Source organism: Amblyomma maculatum, chromosome 2 (assembly GCF_055883805.1).
Source record: "Amblyomma maculatum isolate TAMU_Amacu chromosome 2, ASM5588380v1, whole genome shotgun sequence".
Classification (NCBI taxonomy): domain Eukaryota; kingdom Metazoa; phylum Arthropoda; class Arachnida; order Ixodida; family Ixodidae; genus Amblyomma; species Amblyomma maculatum.
The window spans coordinates 227,301,645-227,312,701 of record NC_139345.1 but is presented as its reverse complement, the minus strand read 5'-3'; the positions used below and the strand labels follow the sequence as shown (position 1 = coordinate 227,312,701).

Here is an 11,057-nt window from a genome sequence, read left to right as displayed (position 1 = left end):
GGAACACGGGGGGATTTCACCATTCCAAAGAACACGCAGCCTGAAGAGTGGGGCTAGTTCATCCATGTTTAAGCAACAGCGCAAAAGGAAAGGCACTGTCCTTTTCAGCGCCTTCGTTGTGTACCTCCTTCCACTCTTCCTTTCGCGCTGTTGCTTAAGCATGGATGCAGCTGCACGGAAGCAATGGTATCGTCAAAGTACCTCGCTGAAACTTGTGAAGAGTGAAAAACCACCCGGGCCAAGGAAACTGTAAAACAGAGCGTTTTATTTTTCATACCCGCTTTCATTTCTTATTTTACCTTAATTGGTTCGTTCCTATGGTCGAATACAGCTCAAGAACGAAGCATAGATGACCTCCAAAGGAGGCCTCACAGGCTAGCTTATTTCTGGTAGTACTTTCCCAGACGGCCATAGACGTCCGACGGTCGACCGACGGACGTCCGTTTTCGGACCTTCGGACATCCGACGGAAGTCCGGTTATGTTCGATATACGTACAGCGGACGTCCGTCGGACTATCGTTCGTGGATCCGGATCGCGTCCCACGGACGTCCGACGGGCAGCCGGAGGCGGACATTCGGACGTTTCCCGGAACATGCTTGCAGGGCCCGCTATTGGTGTAAAAACTTGCCAATAACATTCGTGTAAAGCTCAGCAAGCATGTGCCATGGAAATTTCAGTCACATACTAGTGCTCAATGCCTTTGTCGTGAGAGTAAAGCAGACAATAGAATATGCAACATGTTCAAGTTTCCTGCTGTCTGCTTTACTTTCACACACAAAGCACTGAACAGTAGTGTGCAATTAAAACTTCCATCAAAGAGACACATATGCTAGCTGAGCTTTACACAAATGCACCATTCCTGAAAACATGCTAAGTGCATAGGCATACCAGCATGCGAGGTTGTAAAAAAACCATTTTTTTGGCTTTATTGCAAAAACTGCATGCATAAATAGTCTACACTAAAAAAATATCGATGTTAAGGAATGGCATGGTAAAATGCAGGCCAACTGGAGTATTAAGAATCTACTTGAATAATTTTAATTATCCTTGGCCGTGACAGCTCTTCCCTTGGGGAGGCGGTGGAGGAGAAGGTATTTATTGAAACCTAACATTTCGGAATTAGCGAGGAGATGAGCGAGTTCTCTGTGGGTGGCCTCTGCAGGCCGGGATTCCAGGAGCAGTTACTATTCTGTGCATTTGCTCGATCAGCTGTTGCTGGTCTTTCAGGCCTAAGATGGAAAGAGCAGGCTGGGCTCCTCCTGCAATAGAAGGGAAAATGAAATTCAAGTTATCTGTGCTGAACTTTGATTACACATCTCCAAAGGCAACTGCCAGTTTCTCTCAATTGCTTTTTCCAGATGGCACTGTACGCATGCACCTCCATTCAGAACTGTCACATACTATATAGAAAGGTCATATAACTGCAGCAAAACCCATGCAGAACAACAAAAGATACAAACGTAGTTTGACCAGAACCTGGCGTTCAGTATTTTAATGTTTTTATGTCGTCTTTTTGAACATGCCACTCTGACCAAACATGGCATGTTATGTTTGCTGCTATGCGCCCTCAGCAATGCCCAAGACATGTAGTGCACATGCAGAGAAACTAAGCATAAAGGATGCTGTATATGAACATAAAGCACAGCCAGAGCATTGCAGTATTACACAGGTACGCATTGGCGGCAGAAACCTGCATTTTGAGCGGTTCAACAGGCAGATTTCTAAAGTCATTGTTCCTGCTCTGAAAAGAAGTGATCAATAACAACATCATTTAAAATTGTTACCTTTTTATTCTGTAAACTGCACATTTCGCTGGTTTCCATGTACCCTCTACCGAAGACATTCATTGGGCGTGTTGGGGGTATATCGACATCAACATCTAGGCTACAAGCGTCTAGAAAGCGTCTCCTTAGAGCAACTGCGACGAAGTAATTTATCTGATAACATGCAAGCTGCTGCAGCAGAATAAAGATAGACATTTGACATGTGGCTAAAGCCCAATGGGGAAGCATAGCCCGCCGCAGTGATTGCGCAGTATTCATGCTTCTACAAGAGTTAAAAGTAAAGTTGTTTACCCACAGCACTATATGTGACATTACAATAGCAAGGCTTATAGTTACACAAAACACAAAAAGCTGACAACCACAAGCTCTTGATGTATTACCGGCAGCATGCAGCATGGATGTTAGTTACTGAAATATGGTTGCATAATTCTGGCAACCAGCTGTGCATGTATGTCATGGATTTCTCAACTACGCACAACAAATTACAAAAAGAATAATGGTATTTATAAATGCAGCCAGCTGTTCACAAAAAACATTGTAGCTTTTTTATGGGGAAGGTAGTGGGCGCCAAAGAAACTGCCCCTGTAAAGGCGCCTAATTTGCCCCTATGTAATATCGGGGACAAGTGTGTGGACTACACAAACTGCAATCAAAGCACATAACTTTCACATCGACCAGGAAACTCTGACCATACTTGTCGATGTGAAAGTTGAACGTTAGTTCTTTCATGTGTGCAAAAGAAATAAGGTCACAATTCGTTTACATCGCGATTCTAGTCCAAAATCTAGACATACTGTCCAGAGACTTTCGCCCCCACAGTATAAGCCACCACTTGGGTAAGAGATTAGTAAAAGAAGTGTATAAAAGACATTAGTGCTGTTGGACAGCCATAGCCATAAAAATGGTATTGACATTGGAGTACTGCCTTAAGGCGGGGCCTAGGGCATTACAAAAGCAAGAGTTAGTGTCCGCTGGTCCTCATTCGAAAGAACAAAAAGAGGGGGGGGGGGACGAAATCTACCTCAACTACATGTTTTGAGTGACACCAAGCCGCAGTTAGTAATAAAGATATCACACACTTTTGTGGAAGATTTGGGAGCGCTTTGCTGCTTTTTTAATGGATTGGACAAATGAGCTCACCATCTTCAGAATGGCACGTTATATAGAAATGAAAATAGTGAATTTACTGCATCTGGCCACAACAACTTGCACACGGAGAGGAAGATGAACTGAAAATTTTATACATGAATGTACGTATTTACAACAGGTGAAACAATGACCATGATCTATGCCGAAGAGGAAAGAGATCAAAATCTAGCTCAGAACGAGTTCTCCAGGCCGCGGGGCCGTTTCATTAACTTCGGGACTCCGCCCACATTTTTCATCCCCAATGACAACGAACTCACACATGACTGGCTAACAAACATTTTGGCATGTCTTTCCACTTTCATAAGGTTCTTCACCCTCTCCCTAATACAAACAATGCAAAAGGGACAACAAATTCGTTTCACAACAAACAGAATTTAGAGAATGGACCTCGAAATGATTGGCTCACTAGGTCACATGCCAAACTCTCTCCCATAGGAAAAAAAAGAAAGAAAAAATTAAAACCCATCAAAACAGAGTCCCACGTGCGCAACCATTGTTGCCCAGAGCTTGCATCCTTGGCAGCTCCTTTTACAGGGCAATTATTGCAATTATTGGCGTCCGAGTCAGCACCATTGCGGACCACATCAGAAGAGCCAACCCACATCCTCCCGCTCCGCATCATACCGTCACTGTTACACACTTGCCCTTTTTCAACGCCGCCATCTCCCACCATTGTTGACATCCAGGGTTGGAATCCTCAACGAGACCCCACTCAGCGCGCCTGCACTGAATAATTGTCACTTTTATGGGCTCCCCAACAAGGAAGAGGACCTTACACACTTCAAGCTGACAGTGTTTTTTCTTTGAACGATAAGCAGTTCTTCCAAAAGAGGTGCTCGTTTCAAAGCTGTGCTGCCTCCGGGTGATGGGTCCAGTCAGCGTACTAAGGACCCCTTAGTTGTATACTGTTCGTAAAGCTCCTTAAATAAAAATGAGCCCCCTACATGACACAGCAACGAGAACAAACTGCCTGTCCCCGCGTCTTCGAGTGCGACAGCAAAGTCCTCGGAAGAGGGGACTTCTTTCCCTCTCTGCCTACATTTCCGTTAAGCACTGTAGCTGCTGTAGCTGCCTCTCTGTGCGAGTCTCTCCGCCTCCTGTCCGAGGGCAAGTGGGAGACGGCCGCAGCTGGGCATTGAACAGGCGACCCAAAAAGAGCAGACTAATAATGGTGCCTAGCATACCCACCGATCCCTTACAGAAATCATTAAAGAAATGAAAGCAACACATCAGATAACGCTACAATGTTTCTAAGTGCAAAGTCGACAACTCCAAGTCATATAAATATATGTACATCTCCGCACATTAACTAGAAAGAAACAGTGCAGAGTAAACTAATAATTCAGTGTCTAGCAACACTATTAAAAGGGGATAAAGGCCACGGGGGGCTGCGATTATTAGTACCATTTTGCCTTTAAACTACAATAACATACTTGTTGCAAGCTTAAAATCAAAGATTCACACCTGTCCCACCCACAACAATGGAACACACATCTGACTCAAGTCTGCAGAGAAAGAGCAAGCTAGACTATTGCAGATGCACCCTTGGTTATTTTTCTGGCATTTCTGAGGGTGAAGAATCTGACTTGTCAGTAGCATGCATATGAATAAGAATCCTATGACAGTAAATACATCAGATTTTCTGGAGTGGCTTTTCTTTGCTGACCACATATGAGGTGAGCTATAATTTATCCAACTTGGCCTAGGTTTATTCTATGAATAACAAAGCTAAAGCAGGTACACAGTCGTCCACTCAGGCTGAACATGCGAGTGCGTGGCATGCACTTTTTGAGATGCCACTGCATCCATCACAGCTGCACACCGTAGCGAAGAGGCAGACAGCGTGAAGTATCAGCCTCTAGTCCCTCTACCACCACTGGGGTCCCAAACTAGGGACCCCTTGTTTTTGTCAGGACAGGCCCCCTCAGGGTCAGCTAGTGAGTAACCTCCTGTATTTGTACCTGATGGCAATGTTTTCCACCACCACCCACAATACGCAGCTGCGCATCATAGCAGATGTGCAGCAACAGCTCCTGGACCTTCTATGCATAAGCCCCTTTGCCTTGATGCATGCCTGCGCACCATAGTAAAGAGGCAGACGACATGACGCAGCAGCTCATGGTACCTTTACACATGAGCTCCCCCCCCCCTTTTCATTGTACTTCAATAAGCAGACTACGCCACACAGCAGCTCCTGGTCCCTCTATGCATAAGCCATTTTGCCTCAATACGCACCTGCGTACCTGAGCGAAGAGGCAGACGTGAAGCTGCAGCTCCTGGGCCCTCCATTCACAAGCCACTTAGAATCAATGCACGGCTGTGCACTGTAGTAAAGAGGCGAAGGACGTTAAGCAGCAGCTCCTGGTCCCTCTACACATCAGCCATTTTGCCTCGATGCGCATCTGCACCCCGTAACAAACAGCCAGATGTGACAAAGAAGCTCCTGGTTTCTCTACACATAAACCACTTTGCCTCAAGGCACGTCTGCACACCGGAGCAAAGAGGCAGATGACGTGAAGCTGGAGCGGCTGGTCCCTCTACGCACAAGCCACTTAGCCTTGATGCATGGCTGTGACGGATGCATTGCTATTTTGCAAACTGCATGCCACACATTCCCATTCAAGCTAAGAGTGGACGAGTGTGTAATGTAAAATACTGGATATTTACTTCAATGGACAATGACAAAAAGTAACATGGTGGACAATATAAAAAGAATTTGCTGCATAAAGTTTGTTGAAACCAGTTCTACATCCTACATGTAAACAAGCTAAAAACATTACTGTCGAAGGGATGTCCTGTGTGTTTAAAATCATCACGCTCAAACAACTTCAACACTGACAATCATGATTCAATATTAATAATATAGATAATGATACAATACTCACTTTTAGCCATACCAAAGAAATGAGAATGCAAAGGGATGTTGCTGTTTTTCCCCCATAGATGACAGTTTTCCATGTTCAAAGTGCTGCTTCCTGTTGGCCTACGAAATCGGCTACAGCAAATGGCATCTGAAAAATTTTTGGAAGCCTCATGCTAGTCTTCAACGAGAAAAGCATTGCCATACAGAACCGTAACACAAATACTTTTACAACACACTAAAAGCACTAACTGCGGTGCTGTTTTTAGGATGTCTAGGTAGAGGTTTTGCTGTAGCAAACCAAATGTTAGCCTTCAATAAGGAAAGCATTCCCATACAGAAACAGAACACAAAAACTTTTACAACACATTAAAAGCATCAATTGCACAAATGCTTGTAAGATGACCAGGTACAGGTTTCTGCTATAGCCCACATCATGTGACCAGCGGTTATCAGAAGCCTTGTATGTGAGCATGATGCTCTAGATTCAATTTATGGCTATCACTGTATTAACAAGCATGGGTTTAAAGCTACTTTAACATGATAATCTAAGAACATGGTAAGAGCTTTCAGTGCGAGACATAAGCTCAGTATCATGCACTATAAGGTGCTGCATGGCTCTAGTGTAGCTTTGGCATTATCTCGCTGTCAATAATGCAGTGAAGTTCTGAGGAGCCTTTGAATATCTGTAAGGACAAAGCAACAACAATTTTGTTTTCATCTCACTTTTGCCCAACTCGTGCTCTTTTTTTTTTTTTTGAGCCCGCGGCTTGCATGGCCTCCCAGTATGCCTGTTTTGCATAAAAGAAGGAGTTGCAGGCACCAGAGCTCACAGCCCAACTGTATCGCGGCGGCGGTATGTCAAATTCGTGCCAGAACAGCGCAGAACAACGGGTCAAGAAAAAGACAAGTGCTGACTTTTTTTTTCTCATCTCCTTGTCCGGTTGTTCTGCGCGGTTCGGTCCCACATGCATAATCAACATGCGCAAGGTGCTGCCCTGGTTTGTCAAAGCTGAAGGAGAGTACTAAACCTTTAGTTATTTAGTAGCTACAGCCGTTCCTTCTAGAAACTGTAGTTGCCGTAAAGCTCGAGAGAGAAAGATCAGCGGCTGTCCATTAAAAAAAAAAAAAAATCTCGCGCCGTTTGCACAAGTGTAGGCATGTCGCACGATAGGCTCGAGTGCTAAAGTTTTCTCGTGTAGTTTTTACAACTAAGACCAGATTGCCAACCTTTGCTGGATCATGGAAAAAGCAAGAGAGTTCCAGAAACCCATGTACTTCTGCTTTATTGATTATGCATGGTTAACAAATTAACTCCTTTAAAGCTCGGGCAGGCACTCCTTTATCAGAGACAGAGAAGTTGCGCGGCTTACGGGCGCAGCGTCCAGTAATGCCGAGAAAGATGGCCCTCAGACTTGAGGCTGCACTTTAGTTAGTCGGCGCGGAGCCATCCTGTCAGTCTCGCCTAAAACACTCGACCGTTCGGCTGCTGTACAGAGCTGTTTCCTTACCCAAAAGCTCACCACTATCGGTGCATCGAAAAGTTCCACTAAAGAAACAAAAGTTCGGTGAAATACTTACTTTGGAATCGGCGGGTGAACAAAGTATGCCAGCCGCACCAAGCCACTGCAAAAACAATGCTAGCAGTGCATAACAGCCGTAGGTATTTGTAACTGCGCAGAAAATGCAGAACACGGAAACGTGAAGCCATCTTCCATGACTAAACTTCAACTTGTCAGGTGGATTGGATTGGCTCATTTCAGATTTTTTTGAGGATAGGTTCGGTTTCGTTCTTTTTGAGCTTGCTGCTTGCTGCGTCTATTCAGCTACTGATTAAAATTTCACCGAAGCATCATGATAGAAAAATGTTTAATGGTCATTTAACTTTTAATAAAAAATGTTTGATGGAAGAACTCAACGATGAAACATGCGGAAAATAAAAAAAAAACTGTTTAATGGAAAAGCTTTCTAACGCATCGATTCGCTCTGGCATCATATAATGCAGACTTGCCGGTATTACTGATTTATACGCAGTTCAGACGAGCACGACGACTACAAACTATATCATAGCTGTGTAAAAGCAAATCCAGTGGCGGACGTACGGCGGCTGTCCGCTGGGCGAACGGATTCGACCATCCGCTTTCGTACGTACGCCGGAATTCCGGCGGACGTCCGAAATCGGCCGCCGAGTTGCGGCCGAGTTCGGTTGTCCGTCGGACGTCAGTGGCCGTCTGGGTCGCTACTAGGAAATACATGTTGATTTGAAAATCAGAGCTCGTACGTGTGACCGACGGTCTTTTGTCTGCTCGTCCTGCCCTATTTTCCCGTTGCTGAAACAGATGTAGATCGCTTTTCATCGTGTATTTCTGTGAAATACTCGAGTTTCCTTTTTTATTCGATCGCGTTATCGCTTTCTGCGATAGAAAACAAGAAAAAAGCAGGAGAGTGTTCTGATCCCTCGGAATCACATGAGTACTGAGAGGATGGCATTTTATGTGATAGATTTGCACCGTTGTACATTTTACCATGCGTAGTCGCTAAACGTAGGCCGATCGCACCTGACTTGATGCGTTAATTATAGGGTGTTTTCCTATACCTGTCAGGGCTTAAATCTAAGTCAGGGCTCGAAGGCCTTATACCCCCCCCCCCCCCCCATTAGTAATTGACAAGGATCTGAGGCCCTCCGCGTTCGAATTGAAAGACTGCATGAATATAAAAAAAAGGTAATAATTTTTTATTCTGTCGTCAGTGCTGGTCTGAATATTGACATTCTTTCTCTATCGTTTCAAAAATTTCGCAGTGTTTTAGCAAGAATCATTAACATGTTTTCTGAATCAAGGCGGAGAAAAATAACAAGTCGGTTTCGCCGCACAAAGGCTGTAACTTATTCTGCACTCGCGCCAAGTCTCCCCGATTTTTTAATGCATCGACTGAGCGAATTGTCGATATGCCCGCAGCTCGCGCGATATAGGTTGTATGTCGCCCGTCCAACAGACCAACTTAGCAGTTCTCATCTATATATATATATAGAAAGAGAGAGAAAGAAATTTTCTTGCACTTGTGCAGGGAAATTAGTCATATTCTTCTCAGTTTGTCATTTACTTTCTATGAAAGTGTATTTAAAGGACATTAGTTTTCAGATATATAATTTACAAGTATTTACTTTTCTCGATCGATTCCAGCTCGTCGGGACTGTTCAGATGCTCCTCGATCGATGGCAAAATAATATGACAATGGTCTCTCGTGCCAAAGCTGCCAAAGCTTCGTTTTATTGTGAGCTATTTTACGTCACATAATGTTGAGGACATTAGCAGAGCGTATTTATCCCTTCCCTTTTTCTAGTATGTGTCATGAATTGAGCAGAAAGCCACTTTTAAATATTTCCCCCTTGAAACGGTGCTTTCTCTCTGAATTCCCCTCTTTATTCCCTCTCCATCCAAGCTCGAATTACTAGTGACTCCCTCCGAAGGAGCCAAAATTGCACCAGTACCAATTGTTTTTAAAATGTGCGATGCTTACTTACGGCTGTCATGTATGTTCTCACTGATGCGCACTGTCAAGATAAAAAATATAATCTGCCTGTGTCTGGCTATTTTACATGCGTGCATTTTTATAAGGAACAATATTTGGATTATATAACTCATTGCTGCTGCAATATATGTTTGTGAAAATATATTTTCAGTGGGTTTTCTGTTTTCATATTTCCCGCGTGTGTGCTCAGAAAATTGAGCGAAGTGCCATTACGTCAGAATTGGTTCGTAGCTGTGCGTTTGTGCTTCTTTCCATTACACAGAAATCAGCAACGTCGTCGATCGTGTCACAGAACGCGTTTCAGGCTTGCACGCGCGCGCACACTTCGGCCTCCGCGACGTTACGTCGGCGAAAAACCAACGTCACGGCGTGATGAAGCGCGAGCCGACGGGGCCCAACGTCGCCGACGCGCAAATAGAATCTTCTCGCCGACCGCGTCGGCCACGCTTCCCAGCATTCCTCACGCGCAGTGAAGATGGCGGCTTGCATGTAGACAGCGACTGCGCGCGCATTTCAGACACTGTTGCGGAAAAGCTGCTAGAAGGCATTCGAGGGCAGCCCTGCGTCTATTATACCAAGCGGATTGACTACAGAGACGTTCAGAGGAAAGAAAAATGCCTGGGATGCAATCTGTCAGTAGTGCGACCGGGCACAGCTGTGCAGCAAAAACTGCAGAAGCGGCTTCGCATAGAGTTGTGACCGGTACACGCCGGAATCGAAGGCCGTACTCGATTTGGCCACACGGAACGTCAGCGGCTCAACAACCAAGGAATTCGGGAAATTTATGGAATTCTACAGGAACTGCAGCTGGCCGAGAAAGTGATCCTCATTACTGTGTAATCTATAATTTTTCTGTAATCGTACAGATACTTAAATCATGATTAGTTTTCAGTAAAACACGCATGTACACAATCATCGTTCCGTCTGTAGCCGTCGTCGACGCGGGCTCAGGCCGTTGCTGGGCTGCACGTCTCCACGGCTGGCTGTAAACGTTTTGTGCCATTTGAACATTCGCAGTAAACACATCGCATCATTGCCTTGATGACAACAGTAATTAGTGCCTCGATAGGCAGTTCGTTCCTGTAGGTGCCATGTCGTCTGCTCGAAAATGCACATGGAAAACGTACCAGCCCTCGAGGGCGTCTTGTGCGCATGCGCGCCGCCCCGGGCACGCCAGCCGCGCCAGACTGTAGAAGCGGCAGTTTTTATGCGAAGCATATTAACGTAGGTTTCGAGCCTTCGCTAAAACCCCTTGATACTTTGAAAGTTACGCCAACGATTGAACTTTGCCGCCGCCGCGCTACCTCCTAGCCTCCTCCTCGCCCCTTGCGCGCCCCTTCGCTGAAGGCCGGCTCTCCGCCCGATTTCCTGAGCGACGATTGGTCTCCCTGCCGTTGCCCTTGGAAACCGACGCGCGTCCGGCGTTTTCCTTGTGTGTTCTTTTTCCATCGCGCCATTTTTCTCCTAGTCTCGGCGAGCGAATATTGCGCGCTGTGCTTTTATTGCAGCGTGCAAGCTCTATGCCGTGCTGTTGCGCGTACAACTGCAGCAAGCGGCCTGAAGATGGTTGTGCGGTATTCATGATATCTCGAGGCAAGCGTGACGGCTTGCGCACGAGTCAATGGAGTCACAATATTAGTCGAAAGACGTTTATTCCTAGAAAGAACAGAGTTGTTTGCGACGTCGGGTGCCTTTCTCACTCCCCGTAATAACGCGTCACCTGACGCTGCGT

At 45.4% G+C, this 11,057-nt stretch overlaps 1 long non-coding RNA gene across 1 annotated transcript; it reads right to left on the bottom strand.

Annotated features, from left to right (window-relative positions):
* Nucleotides 1–402: 402 nt before the first annotated feature.
* LOC146201452 (uncharacterized) lies at nucleotides 403–7,510 on the bottom strand. The gene is made up of 3 exons (XR_014705360.1): nucleotides 7,376–7,510; nucleotides 5,820–5,945; nucleotides 403–1,260 (listed from the first exon to the last, which is right to left on the bottom strand). It is a non-coding gene; the product is annotated as an uncharacterized LOC146201452 (long non-coding RNA).
* Nucleotides 7,511–11,057: the final 3,547 nt, after the last annotated feature.